This window comes from Acipenser ruthenus, chromosome 3 (assembly GCF_902713425.1).
Source record: "Acipenser ruthenus chromosome 3, fAciRut3.2 maternal haplotype, whole genome shotgun sequence".
In the NCBI taxonomy this organism is placed as follows: Eukaryota; Metazoa; Chordata; class Actinopteri; order Acipenseriformes; family Acipenseridae; genus Acipenser; species Acipenser ruthenus.
Window position 1 is genome coordinate 90,391,941 of NC_081191.1, and position 14,626 is coordinate 90,406,566.

Here is a 14,626-nt window from a genome sequence, read left to right on the forward strand (position 1 = left end):
TATAGCGTGCCTCTGGAAATTGGATGTAATGTTTCCACAGAACATGGAAATGAAGCATGTGCTGTTTATTTATACCACTCATGTTGCTTGATCATTTATTAGCTACAAATTGTGTCTCATAAGAGAATGAAAAGCACATCATAAACACAAGCTAGTTCACCATGATAATTTTGTTAATGTTGTTTATTTTCTGTTCACACTGAAAAGGATGCAAACTCCGATTTGTATGACAGACAGCTTAGCACTTGTTCCTTCAGTGAAACTTTCTTCTCCAACTGCCGCTCATCAATGAGAACCCGGTGGTTGCTTAGTTACAGTAGGCCATATTTACTGCAGTCTTTAATTAACTCCTACTGATTTTTACAAAACTAGTATCCCAACATGTAAGTCATGTAATTGACGGTCTCTTAAGCACTCTCCAGTTATTTGTTACTCAGTTTTGTATATTACTGTGGAATTTGCATCCTTAAAAAAATAGGAGTTAATTAAAGAGTAAACATTTTGAAAATTTGGTTCGATAAAACAGCTATCTACAAAATAAACTAAATTAAATGAATTTACGTATGCAGTATAAAACATGCATATGTAAATTGAAGCCGACACCCTGGGATCCTTCAAGAAACTGCTTGATGAGATTCTGGGATCAATAAGCTACTAACAACCAAACGAGCAAGATGGGCCAAATGGCCTCCTCTCGTTTGTAAACTGTAGGTTCTTATGTGGTATAAATAGGATAGCTAACTGCAAGCTAATGTCACTTGTTAGGTAAATATCTAACCTAATAGCCTGGAATCAGCTATCCTATACATAGGTCAATCCTTAAGTTAGCATGAGTACCAGCGTCTATGTCGTTTACGGTTTGTATCCATTATCTAATACCTTAAGATTTCAGCACCAGATAGCTGCTGAATTCTTTATCCACAAACAGTTCAGTAAGTAAGGAGACCATGATTTCATTTTCTAGTTTAATCTTCTTACTATGAATGAGGTACATAAACATCCTTTTACCGTGTACATTAGACAAACCCATACATTCATTCTTACAAAACAGTCAATCATTTCTCATTTATCAGTATAATTATTCATTAACACACAGTTTACAGCTTGTATGTATTAAGGGGGAAAAAGTTACTTTTATTAACTTCTAAAAAAAATAAAACATGACCTTGTTGTTAGCTCAGAATGCTTCACTGCTGCCAGTCAGTTATCTTACAATAATATAGAGTGTCGTTTAATAATGTCCTCACGAGTGCTATTTAATACACGTTAAACCCTGATGCCAAGAAGTGCACTCTAGTACAGTACCTACACAATGTAGATCTAAAAATAACCAGAAGGAAACAGAATAAAGTTCATAGTTCATATATTTAAAACATGTAGGAACTACAAAAATAAATTTATTGTGCAATAAATCATTTACATAATTCATTAAGTAGCACAGATCATAGCTTGTTTGTTTTAATGATTTTTTATATATATATGCAGCTGGCTCTTTGAGCTAATATATATATATATATATATGACTATTTTACAGAGTGGGTCTTAACATGCTTTACTATTACTAGAAGTCAAAACCTAGCTACAGAACATGGGCGCTCCACTATACTGAAATACACATTTCTAAGGGTAATTGAAAACAAAAACAAAAAATGTCAGCATCATCCATCATCCCTGCTGTGATTGTAAATACAAAATTATCAACATCACTAAAAAGTAGATCATGACCTACATCCACTAGACACAGAACAGAATTTCTTAAAGGGCTATGCATACTAAAAAACTGGAAAGGGATACCCAGTTTATAGCCTTAACTAAATTAATCAATGAGGCGCCAGTACCATGAAAAAATATATATTTATAGTCTGCAAAGTAACTTCTTGTAAACAAACACACACAAAGTTAAAAAAAAAAAAAAAAAGTGTCAGAGCGGTTCTGAAGATATAACCATCATAATCCAAAAAGATAATGACATTATCATCAAGAATGTGTGCCAAGGTTGGTTCGTACCAAGTTTAATTACAACTGGTTGAACAAGTAAAATGCATGTACCATTTGTACACACTGTACATACAGACAGGATCATCTTTCTATCCCAGTATTCTGATACACTCAATTACGGAGGCTTAAGAATATCTTTACAAAGTCTAAGTGTATAAGCGGTTCTCTGAAATGTAAGTGTCACATACAGGGGCCTCCATTATATCCCTGCAGGGGACATTAAAAAGCACCGTCAAGAAATTTTGTGTTAAAAATGACTCCAAAAATACATCGTTAGCAGGCAACTATTTAGCGAAAACGCGGGCCCACTGATCTTACGCATACACTGAAATTAAGAACATGCGTAATTAACAAGCTCCAAATCTTTTCCTGTTTCAACACACGCACCTTGTCTCCTTTTTATTATTAACAGCTGCAGTGCAGCTCAAGCCAAGCTAGACTGACTCCTTCACTGCAGGTGAAAGAGCAATGGCAGGAGCGAAGGCCAAGAGCTATAACCTGGCTGTGTCTTGCTTTTGAACCGGGACATTGTAGTGTCTGTCATCCTCTGTGATGAGCGAGACCACCGGCCAATCTTCCTTGTGATCATCAGGGTAAAATGTGAGAAACTCATCAGTTTCAAATTTGTAAAGCCTGTGCACATGAATTGTCAGTTCCAGTGCGTAGCCCAGGAGGAACATCTCGACCTGTAAGAGAAACAGCATTCTGTCATTAGATCAGGGCAGCAGTTGTTGGGTCTGATTGCCCTGAAGTGCTTTACTTTTGTATATCAATCTGTACCAAATGAAATGGCTAGTAATTTATTTATTTATTATTTTTTTTATTTTTTGCATTAATGAAACTTAATGTTAAAAACGGTAGCAGTCAACACACCTGTAATTACATTGCTGTTTAACAAAATATATCGATTTAGGGCTAAATTTCAAAGCTATTTACTCCAATTCGTCATTAGCACAATTTTTTTTCAGAAAGGAGCAACAATAAATTTACCAAACCAGATGAACAACTAAGCCTTTCAATTAAGGGGCTTGCATGAATGTATTAAGTGGTTTGTTATTTGCGTTAGGTACCTCATTGGTAAACTGTGCTCCTCCTCTTCATTCCTGAAGATCTCATCACACACGGCTTGTCTCTTCTGCACTGGAGGATTCCACCACAGCCAACCACTTTACCAAGGAAAAGTAAGAAAACATGAACGAGCTCTCTGTGGCGGTTTTTATGATTATCGGGAATGCTTATTAGAAAATCGACCAATTGGAGTGTTCCACTTCATTCATGAGAGGACTTCATATTTCTGGTTGAAAGTGTTTTGTTCACAACAGTCCACCAGGGGTGGCCAAAGTTGGCCCTTCCACTGCTGGTCTTTGTTCTAACCCTATTCTAAATTCTTTAAATTAACCAATTAAACCTCCATCTAGACGCTAAAGTAGTTGATTATCTTATGTTCCCTGTTAAACCTGGAGTGGACTAGCCCTCCAGGACAGCTCGACAATGCTCATGCGATTACACTAAACTAATAGAACAGCACCACCTGAAAATAAAAAAGTAGTATCAAACCATGGACAAGTTTATATTAACAACAACAACAACAACAACAACAAACTTGAAACCCTGTAGGCCACTGTTAAACATCTAACCAAACTTGACAAAGCACATCTTAGAATTAGCTATTGAATTAAAAGGAGTTCTTCTGAAACAATCAAGCTTGGATTAAGAACAATATTTTTACAACCTTTCTCTTTAGAAGCTGCATGTGTCCTTTTAGCAATTCCATCCAGTTTCCATTTGTATACTCTTTTGTGTAAACCTCCACTGCTTGAGCCAGTCATAACAGGAGGCTAACTTTGCAGGCAGCTGAAAAAACAGAAAGAAAAGTTTTCATCAATAAGTCATGTTTTGTGTAACTTACATTTTCTAGAAAGATAATTTTTAAAGAAATGCTCAGATGAGTTCAGTATGTGTAACATTGGCAATATTTACTTATATTAGGTTAAATTAAATAGAGAATAATGCATGGGGTAGTGTGTGATATGAGAATTTAATACCCACCCAAGGGATGGGATGCTAGCCAAGCATCCCACAAAGGGTTGGCATATTTTTCCAATCGCTGGTGAGCATTTTTTTCCTGCCAGAGTTCTAAAGTTCCGTGTTGCTTGGCTGTTGTGGGGTGCTTACTCTGCTTGGTCTATGTCAGCGAGTTATTAGCTTATTAGCATCTCTATACTGGGCGTCCTTTGTATGTCTTTCATGTCAACTGTACTTTCCGCAACTTTAGCTTTTTTGCCTCCCTTGGTTAGATCCTCTCCAATGTTTTCTAGAGACTGTGCTATATTTACCTCCAAAACACTGTCCAGTTGATCTGGACTTTGAAATGCTTGGGTATCTACGGCTTTTTCTTCCACAGTAGTGCAGCTGGGAATAGAAGGTATAGTTTGACTGATTAAGAGACCAGACCTGTGGCTGAAGAACAATGGAAATGCCCAGAAAAATACATAGAATTTAGACATTTGTTTATTTGGTATTTACTTTGGACTAGGAGATATAGATATACACATTATATATATATATATATATATATATATATATATATATATATACACATTATATATATATATATATATATATACAGTGCCTTGCGAAAGTATTCGGCCCCCTTGAACTTTGCGACCTTTTGCCACATTTCAGGCTTCAAACATAAAGATATGAAACTGTAATTTTTTGTGAAGAATCAACAACAAGTGGGACACAATCATGAAGTGGAACGAAATTTATTGGATATTTCAAACTTTTTTAACAAATAAAAAACAGAAAAATTGGGCGTGCAAAATTATTCAGCCCCTTTACTTTCAGTGCAGCAAACTCTCTCCAGAAGTTCAGTGAGGATCTCTGAATGATCCAATGTTGACCTAAATGACTAATGATGATAAATAGAATCCACCTGTGTGTAATCAAGTCTCCGTATAAATGCACCTGCACTGTGATAGTCTCAGAGGTCCGTTTAAAGCGCAGAGAGCATCATGAAGAACAAGGAACACACCAGGCAGGTCCGAGATACTGTTGTGGAGAAGTTTAAAGCTGGATTTGGATACAAAAAGATTTCCCAAGCTTTAAACATCCCAAGGAGCACTGTGCAAGCGATAATATTGAAATGGAAGGAGTATCAGACCACTGCAAATCTACCAAGACCTGGCCGTCCCTCTAAACTTTCAGCTCATACAAGGAGAAGACTGATCAGAGATGCAGCCAAGAGGCCCATGATCACTCTGGATGAACTGCAGAGATCTACAGCTGAGGTGGGAGACTCTGTCCATAGGACAACAATCAGTCGTATACTGCACAAATCTGGCCTTTATGGAAGAGTGGCAAGAAGAAAGCCATTTCTTAAAGATATCCATAAAAAGTGTTGTTTACAGTTTGCCACAAGCCACCTGGGAGACACACCAAACATGTGGAAGAAGGTGCTCTGGTCAGATGAAACCAAAATCGAACTTTTTGGCAACAATGCAAAACGTTATGTTTGGCGTAAAAGCAACACAGCTCATCACCCTGAACACACCATCCCCACTGTCAAACATGGTGGTGGCAGCATCATGGTTTGGGCCTGCTTTTCTTCAGCAGGGACAGGGAAGATGGTTAAAATTGATGGGAAGATGGATGGAGCCAAATACAGGACCATTCTGGAAGAAAACCTGATGGAGTCTGCAAAAGACCTGAGACTGGGACGGAGATTTGTCTTCCAACAAGACAATGATCCAAAACATAAAGCAAAATCTACAATGGAATGGTTCACAAATAAACATATCCAGGTGTTAGAATGGCCAAGTCAAAGTCCAGACCTGAATCCAATCGAGAATCTGTGGAAAGAACTGAAAACTGCTGTTCACAAATGCTCTCCATCCAACCTCACTGAGCTCGAGCTGTTTTGCATGGAGGAATGGGCAAAAATTTCAGTCTCTCGATGTGCAAAACTGATAGAGACATACCCCAAGCGACTTACAGCTGTAATCGCAGCAAAAGGTGGCGCTACAAAGTATTAACTTAAGGGGGCTGAATAATTTTGCACGCCCAATTTTTCAGTTTTTTATTTGTTAAAAAAGTTTGAAATATCCAATAAATTTCGTTCCACTTCATGATTGTGTCCCACTGGTTGTTGATTCTTCACAAAAAATTACAGTTTCATATCTTTATGTTTGAAGCCTGAAATGTGGCAAAAGGTCGCAAAGTTCAAGGGGGCCGAATACTTTCGCAAGGCACTGTATATATATATATATATATATATATATATATATATTGTGATAAAGTCACCCCTCTGTATTTACTGTTCCAGGTGTCCGCTCTTACCAGCCCCGTATTCTGATACACAATAAAGCAGTTTCACACTTTGTTCTCAGTTAAACAGGACAGTGCCTGTATCTTTATTTGCAATTACATCCAAACAAAAATAAGCAAAACAAAACCTAACTCCTCTCAGGAGTACTTCCTAAACTCAATACAGTCCCTGACTGAGCGTCGGGCAGCTAAGCTGCTTACCGACCCAAACATACAATCCAGTACACACAGTACTCACTTTACTTGACTGCCTTCTCCAACCTGACAGCCCTGAATTAATCAACTGTGAGGTTTATATGCCCCACAGTCATAAGTGTGGGCAGCTGGCTCTAATTTACCCCAATCAGACCCACTGCCAAAACAATTAACAAATAATTTAACCCAATTAGGAGGCCTTTAGCAAAATGGCCTCCTGTTACTTCAGTGTTACCAAGATGGAGTGTCCTCTCCTAATCCCCAGGGTCCTAAAGCCTCTATATCTTTAATAAGAAAGCCCACTCCATTACATATCCTCCCCCTCTGCACGATCCTGTGGGGTTGGGCATACCAACTCTATGCTATATTTACTTTCCCTTAATTAACACACAGTTATCATTTGCAAACGTATTCATTACACCGTCTTTAGTTTTAATACCCGCCAAAATCCATTACATTATTTGGTTACTTTGTTCACCTGCCAGTTTGTTTATGATGTCCTTCCACTTTTTGTTAGCTTTCTTTTAGCCAACACCTTTTCACAGTCCACTTGTACTCATTCCAGACTGGTGACAGGGACTATTACAGCTCAGTCGGCCCCGATCAAAGACCAGGCCTCTGATGTGAGCTGACCCTCTCATCAGCTCCATACCATTCGTTCTATTCTTCAAAGAAACAGTACAAGCGTTATTCTTGCGCTTCCGTTTTCTATTCTCTTGGCTAGAGGGCATGGGTGCTTCTTCTGCTTTTGCCTGCAGCAGACATTTAACCCCATTTACATCTCTAAATGCCAACTCTGTTTTCTTCTGATGCTCCTGGTCCCCTTTCTGATTAACTCTTTCCTTTTGAACTAAGGCTTCCTTTCCGCTCTGTTTCTGCTTCTCTAGCTGTGTCTGCAACTCCTTCAGACACTGGGAGACATTGGACCGATTCTCTTCCATGGCTTCTATATCTTTCAACATGAACTTGTTTTCCTGATGAGTTTTCTGAAGGTTTCCCATCAAGGCTTGAGCTCTGTTGCACAGTTCCTCCTGATGCATCCTTGCCTCCCGATTCCATTTCCTCAAGTCCAGCTTCAGGTTAACTTTGCCTTCCTCCTGCTTGGTCCGCTGTTGTTTGGCTTCTTTAAGAACAGTACATATCTTTCGCAGTGCCTCTCTGACCGCAGTTCCAACTCCCTTTCGCGCTTCAAACAGCTTGCAGAGTTCCTTCACTTGGCTCTCCATATCTGAACTCTGTTTCATCCATTTCTGCAGGTCCTGTTGAAACTTTCCTCTGTTCATTTGTTCTTCTTGTAGGACAGACTCGTGTTGCTTAACCTGTCCTTCAAGTTTCTGTACCCCTCTTACTTGATCCCGTAGATTCTGAAGTTCAACTTTCTGTCTAAGGACAACCTTCCTGCAGTCTGCAAATTCAATCTCAGTACTTAACTTTTCAGCTTCCAGGTACTTTACGTGGGACTCCAAAGCACAAAGTCTTTCTTTAAAGGCTCTCTTCTGAGTATCAAGCTCTTTGCTTTCAGCTTGGTGTATCTTCAACTTTTCCTGTTCAACTTTTCCTCTCACTAGAGTTAGTTTGCTGGCAGTATCTTCCAGTCTCCTCTTGGTTTCTGTATGTGCAATAACTTCTTCTTTTAACTTGTTTTGTGCCCACTTCGACTTACTTGCATAGTAATGGACTTCTTTTTTCAGAGTGTCACTCTCCCGGCTCCCTTCGGCAGCTTCACTTTCCTTCATCTTGTACAGTTTCTGCAACCTCTCCTTCTCTTGTATAAGCTGCTTCACTCTAGTGGAGTGTTTTTCAACTTCTTTATTTGCTTCTACAAGCTTCTTTCCAAGCACTTCCTTTTCTTCCCACATGGCATTATACTTTAGATTAACCTCATATAGTTCTGTAATGCTGTTCACTTGCTGTTGCTCCAAGACTACTTTCTCCTGGGTCAGTTTCTGACACTGCAAGGTGCTATCCTCAACTTCCACTGTCAGCTGTTGCACTCGGGTCTCTAGCTGGGACAGGTGAGAGTTTGCGTCTTCACTACTTTCCCTGTATTTCTTTTGAAGTTCGAACTTCTCCCGTTTCATTTTACTCACAACACACTGTAACTTTTCTTCCCACTCAGCTTTCAAATAATCAGCGCTTTTCTTCAGCTCTGCAATCTGGTTCCCCTTGCTCTCTTGGACAACCTGTAACTCTCGCACAAGACTTTGGACTTCCCTCTCCAGTTCACTAACTGTCTCTTCCATCTCCTTCTGCTTGATTCTGTGAAAGTTCTGCACTTCTTGTATTTCACTGTTCTTTCCCTTTAAAATCTGCTGTACATCCGCACTGCATTTCTCTGCTGCTCGGTGCATTTCTTCTTTACTCTTCAGCGCTTCTATTTTCAACTTCTCAAAACCCTCTTCTTTGTGTTCAAGCTCCTGTTTCAAACGCTCAGTCTCTCTTTTCAAAGTATACAACTGATCTTCAGTTTCTTTAACTCTGTTTCCCATTTCAGAAGACTGTACTTGAGCTTGTTGAAGTTTCAGAAACAGTTCTTTGTTTTCTGCCTCTTTTACTTTATTCTTCTTCTGCAGCTCTACTATAATACACTCATGTTCCTCACTCTTTTCAAGCTGGTTTTCCAGCTCCTTTATCTTGAACACACAGTTTTGTAGCTCAGCAGTTAACTCACCGATTTTCTTCTCTTTCTTGTCCAGCACCTGGTCTCTCTCAGACTTGCTTCTGTGCTGTTTAGCAGCATTCCTTGTGAGCTTGCTTAACTGTTCATCTTTTCCATAAACTTGCTTCTCCAGCTCTTTCAACTTGCCTTGTAGTGACATTACAGCGCTATGGTTCTGCAAGAACTTGGTTTCTGCCTTCTTTTTCCACTCTGAAAGCTTGTTTTTCCACTGCTCTGCCTCGTCAAGAGCAGTTGTCTTCTCCTGGTTAAGGATCTCCATGTTTTTCTTTAATTCCTGCAGTTGGCTCTTCAGTTTCTGCTGCTCCTCCCGTTGAGCTTGTAACTGCTTCTTCCCATCATCCTGGGTTTGTATGGGCAGCTGCAGGTCACACTGTCTTTTCCTCAGCAGCGTCTCCTGTGGCGGCTGACAATCCCTCACAGTGTGTACTTCTCCCCAGAAAACTTCTGGTTCCTGTAGTAGCAGCTCCCTCCTGGCTTCCTCGTGTCCATCCTCTTGGCACCAGGAAAACTTTAGTGCAGCCTCCCGGGTCAACCTGTACCGCTTGTCCTCTTTCTTCTTAGGCTGGTAACGCCCCATTTTTGGTTCTCGGTTTGGGCATTCTTGCCACTCGTGTCGAAACCCTTCACACAGTCCACACCAGTCTGGCGGGACATCCGGGCACTCTCTCCAGCGGTGGGCCCGCTCTCCACACCACTCACACCAGGGAGATCCACTGACCGGTGCTTCTCCTTCTGGATCTGTCTTTTGGAAAGCCAGCTGTTCCATTTTCTCCTCCCTCAGCAGCGCCTCGGTAGGCTGTTGGGGTTCACACTCCCTTTGTGCTTTCTTGGGCTCTTCTAAGCCCCACTTCTGGTACCATATGTGATAAAGTCACCCCTCTGTATTTACTGTTCCAGGTGTCCGCTCTTACCAGCCCCGTATTCTGATACACAATAAAGCAGTTTCACACTTTGTTCTCAGTTAAACAGGACAGTGCCTGTATCTTTATTTGCAATTACATCCAAACAAAAATAAGCAAAACAAAACCTAACTCCTCTCAGGAGTACTTCCTAAACTCAATACAGTCCCTGACTGAGCGTCGGGCAGCTAAGCTGCTTACCGACCCAAACATACAATCCAGTACACACAGTACTCACTTTACTTGACTGCCTTCTCCAACCTGACAGTCCTGAATTAATCAACTGTGAGGTTTATATGCCCCACAGTCATAAGTGTGGGCAGCTGGCTCTAATTTACCCCAATCAGACCCACTGCCAAAACAATTAACAAATAATTTAACCCAATTAGGAGGCCTTTAGCAAAATGGCCTCCTGTTACTTCAGTGTTACCAAGATGGAGTGTCCTCTCCTGATCCCCAGGGTCCTAAAGCCTCTATATCTTTAATAAGAAAGCCCACTCCATTACAATATATATATATATATATATATATATATATATATATATATATATATATATATATATATATATAATTTTTTTTTTTATTTATTTATTTTTTTACACCCATAGGTCTTGGTATGATGTGCCATTCTTTGAATAAGTTTCTAGAAGTGTGTTTCTATGTGGCTTTGGCTTACAGTGGGTGTAGATACTGTGAAGATGGTCAGCCACATTTTACAGCAGCAAAACACCCAAATCACTCTGTGGATAGGACTGTGTGTGGTTATTTTGTTATGCCCAAGTATTCTGAACATACCTCTCACTCCTCTCAGACTCCTCTGCAAGTCTTACATCATCATCTGTTAGAACTGCTGGCAAGACTGCGGTAATCTTCACCTGCTGCCTCTGTTATGGAGCCGCTTTTGTCTTCCTGCACTGCATCATTGAGTAACCCTGCAGGTCCATTTCCATGCTGCAAATTATCAATGCAAGCAGTTTGATTTATTTTCTCAATCACAGGAAATTTCCCAGATTTAGTCCTGCAAAAAAAAAAAAAAGTTATGAAAGCGTGAGTACCTCATTCATGATTGTTATACAGTATGCCAGTCCACTGCATTAATGGAACGCTGATTTATGAATTACAGTCGTTCTCTTGATTCTGGATACCCAAGTAAAAACAAAACACCCGGCTTCTGTCAAATTGCTGGTTCTCTAGTTCTTGTTAAAGAACACATGGATTTAGTATTTGATCATAAGGCCACGCCAAGGTAATTTGAAGTGTGCATCCTAAAAACAAAAAGCATTACCTGATTGATCATTCATCGAGGGAGCTTTCCTTGAAAGATGAAGCGATTCATGATTGTTTTTTGAGCGACGCAGCAAACCGGTAGAGAAATCAAGAAATCTCATTACCCCATATCCACCTTATATTACAGAACGCCAGGGAATCAGCCAATTGTAAAACAGACCTTAAACAGCATAAACGTAGACTAAACTACTCTGCACTGCTGGCAGGCTGCTTGTGTTCTTCCTGGGTTACTGTGGCTTCAGTAACACTTCCTGCAAAAGCTGTATGTGCGGTGTGCTCCGGGCCAGCTGCCACTGTCTCCAGCTGTGTTAGACTGATAGATTCGCTCTCTTGGTGCACAGCCACAGCCTCCTCAGCCACAGTTTCTGAGCATGCTGGCATTACTACACCACCCTCTGCCACCCTGTCAACTGGCGTGACTCCGTGATTATTCTCCTGGCTGGGAAAAACAAAGTGTTAGAGAATCCCAATTAAACCATGCTGATACTCTGCAGCCAATGGAAACGAACAAGACCGATTTCAACACACTCACAGTCAGGCAAGACACTAAAGTGGTTGGGCTTGATAAATATTGTAATTTCATTTCCTTGCATACAAATAACGTCAAAGTTAAAGTTTTAATGCAAAAAAAAAAAAAGAAAAGAAATAATAACACCAAACAAATAGTCTGTAAACTGAAATGTATTCAAGCAATTAAAACAAACAAAAAAAAATCGTAAAGATCACGGTCAAGACAAATAGACTTTAATCTTATCCAGGAATTGACCTGCATTGTTGTAACTACTAGCAACACGTTAACAAATGAATTGTTTAAAACAAACCACAACATTTTACTTTGCGATACAAACATCACAATAAGGATTTTTTTTTAAAAAAACTTATAGCAGTACCTTTGCCCTTTGAGTCTGACAACCCAAGTGAAATACATTACGCATTGAGTTGTTATATTGAATCCCTAGTAGATACATTAGTATACACCTACAAGAGTCCACTGTTACACCTATCGAATACATTGTAACACCAGCAGCACACTCAAGTCTGGTATTTCGGTCATTTTAGACTTACATTTAATGACAGAATGAAGACATCTCTGTGACAGCCCCCTTCCTCGCTGGTGAAATATTTTACGTGAAATATTTCACTATTATATTACCACTCTTGATTGGTGATACCAGTCAAAATGTATAGCAAAAGTCTGGACGCAACATAACTCCCCGAGATCTACATCACATGATAGAAAGCGCTAAAAAACAACTCTAGAATAATCGATAATAATAAAGACTATCAACACACTCGATTTATCCAAGGGGTCTTCAGTAAATATTACAACTGTACTTACAGAATAACAAGAAAATAAGGTTTCATACAGTAACTTATCTTTTCCTTCCAACAAAATCTTCCCATTTGCGTCCATTAGTGTTATGCAGCTTTCTCTGTATAATGTTACTTTGGTTTATTATAACTTTCCGTATTTAAACTTATTAGACGGTGCAGTTTATATAATATAAACTGTATATATATATATATATATATATATATATATATATATATATATATATATATATATAATTTCATTTTAACTTAACACGTATGTTTACTTTCTAGACGTCTCATCCATGTTTCCAGATTCATAACAAACTTACATCTTACTCGTTACTTCCCCTTTCTGTAGATTCAGTCGCTTCAAATACACAGAAAACTCACAAAAAAAGCCCCCCACCTTGTGGCAAAACTGAATTATGTTTTATACAATTATACCCCCAACAATATATATAACTCAATAGTGAAATTGTTCAAAACAGTAAAATGGTTCAATAATACTACTGTTGGCATCTCCTGGCTATTTGTATTGAATACTGAACATTTTCTCAAAGTCTTACATATCCCGCCACTGTATTAAAAATGTCGTCACTGACATTTTCCTGAAAATGGAAATAAACTAGGTAGGGACAGGCCATGTTGTTTTTAACAGCAGTCTTGTGTCATGCTAAAGTTCCTGTTCCAGGAATAATTACTGATGCCCCCCGTACCATTTCCTCTTTTTTTTAACCAAACTTTCCAAACCACGTTAATACTGGTAAAGCTGTTCGATATTGTTTTAAATCATTTATTTTACAGTGCCTATGAAAGTCTATACCCCCTTTCAATATATTCACCTTTTGTTGCCTTATAGCCTGGAATTAAAATGCATTAAAATAGTTTTTTTTTCATTTATCTACACATCCTACCCCACAACTTCCAAGTGAAAAAAATATTTTAGAAATTTGTAGAAAATTAATTAAAAATAAAAACTGAAATAGCTTGGTTGGATAAGTGTCCACCCCCCTTGTAATAGCAATCCTAAATTAGCTCAAGTGTAACCAATCGCCTTCAAAATCACACACCAAGTTAAGTGGCCTCCACCTGTGTTAAATTGTAGTGATTCACATTATTTCAGGATAAATTCAGCAGTTCCTGTAGGTTCCCTCTGCTGGGTAGTGCATTTCAAAGCAAAGACTCAACCATGAGCACCAAGGCGCTTTCAAAAGAACTCTGGGACAAAGTTGTTGAAAGTCACAGATCAGGGGATGGGTATACAAAAATATTAAAGGCCTTGAATATCCCTTGGAGCACGGACAAGACGATTATTAAGAAGTGGAAGGTGTATGGCACCACCAAGACCCTGTCTAGATCAGGCTGTCCCTTCAAACTGGATTACCAAGCAAGAAGGAGACTGATCAGAGAGGCTACCAAGAGGCCAATGGCAACTTTGCAAGAGCTACAGGCTTTTATGGCCAAGACTGGTCAAAGTGTGCATGTGACAACAATATCCCAAATTTGGCCTGTATGGTAGGGTGGCAAGAAGGAAGCTATTACTCAAGAAAGCCCACCTTGAATCACATTTGAAGTATGCAAAAAAACACTCAGGAGATTCTGTAGCCATGTGGCAAAAAGTTTTGTAGTCTGACGATACTAAAATTGAACTTTTTGGCCTAAATGCAAAGTGTTATGTTTGGTGCAAACCCAACACAACGCATCACCCAAAGAACACCATCCCTACTGTGAAGCATGGTGGTGGCAGCATCATGTAATGGGGCACTTGTTAGGATAGAAGGGAAAATGAATGGAGCAAAGTACAGAGAAGTCCTTGAGGAAAACCTGCAGCCCTCTGCAAGAAAGCTGAAACTGGGACGGAAGTTCACCTTTCAGCATGACAACGACCCAAAGCACACAGCCAAAGCTACACTGGAGTGGCTAA

The 14,626-nt window shown here is 39.4% G+C and overlaps 1 long non-coding RNA gene across 4 annotated transcripts; it reads right to left on the reverse strand.

Moving 5' to 3' along the window:
• Window positions 1-1,346: 1,346 nt before the first annotated feature.
• Window positions 1,347-12,865, reverse strand: LOC131726334 (uncharacterized). 4 transcript variants are annotated; one of them, XR_009321531.1, is made up of 7 exons: window positions 12,454-12,865; window positions 11,387-11,827; window positions 10,897-11,119; window positions 4,335-4,410; window positions 3,731-3,852; window positions 3,069-3,164; window positions 1,347-2,684 (listed from the first exon to the last, which is right to left on the reverse strand). It is a non-coding gene; the product is annotated as an uncharacterized LOC131726334 (long non-coding RNA). The 4 variants fall into 4 exon arrangements; XR_009321537.1 differs by having other exon boundaries at window positions 11,579-12,862; XR_009321543.1 differs by having other exon boundaries at window positions 10,897-10,985; window positions 11,387-12,861.
• Between the last annotated feature and the right edge of the window lie 1,761 nt (window positions 12,866-14,626).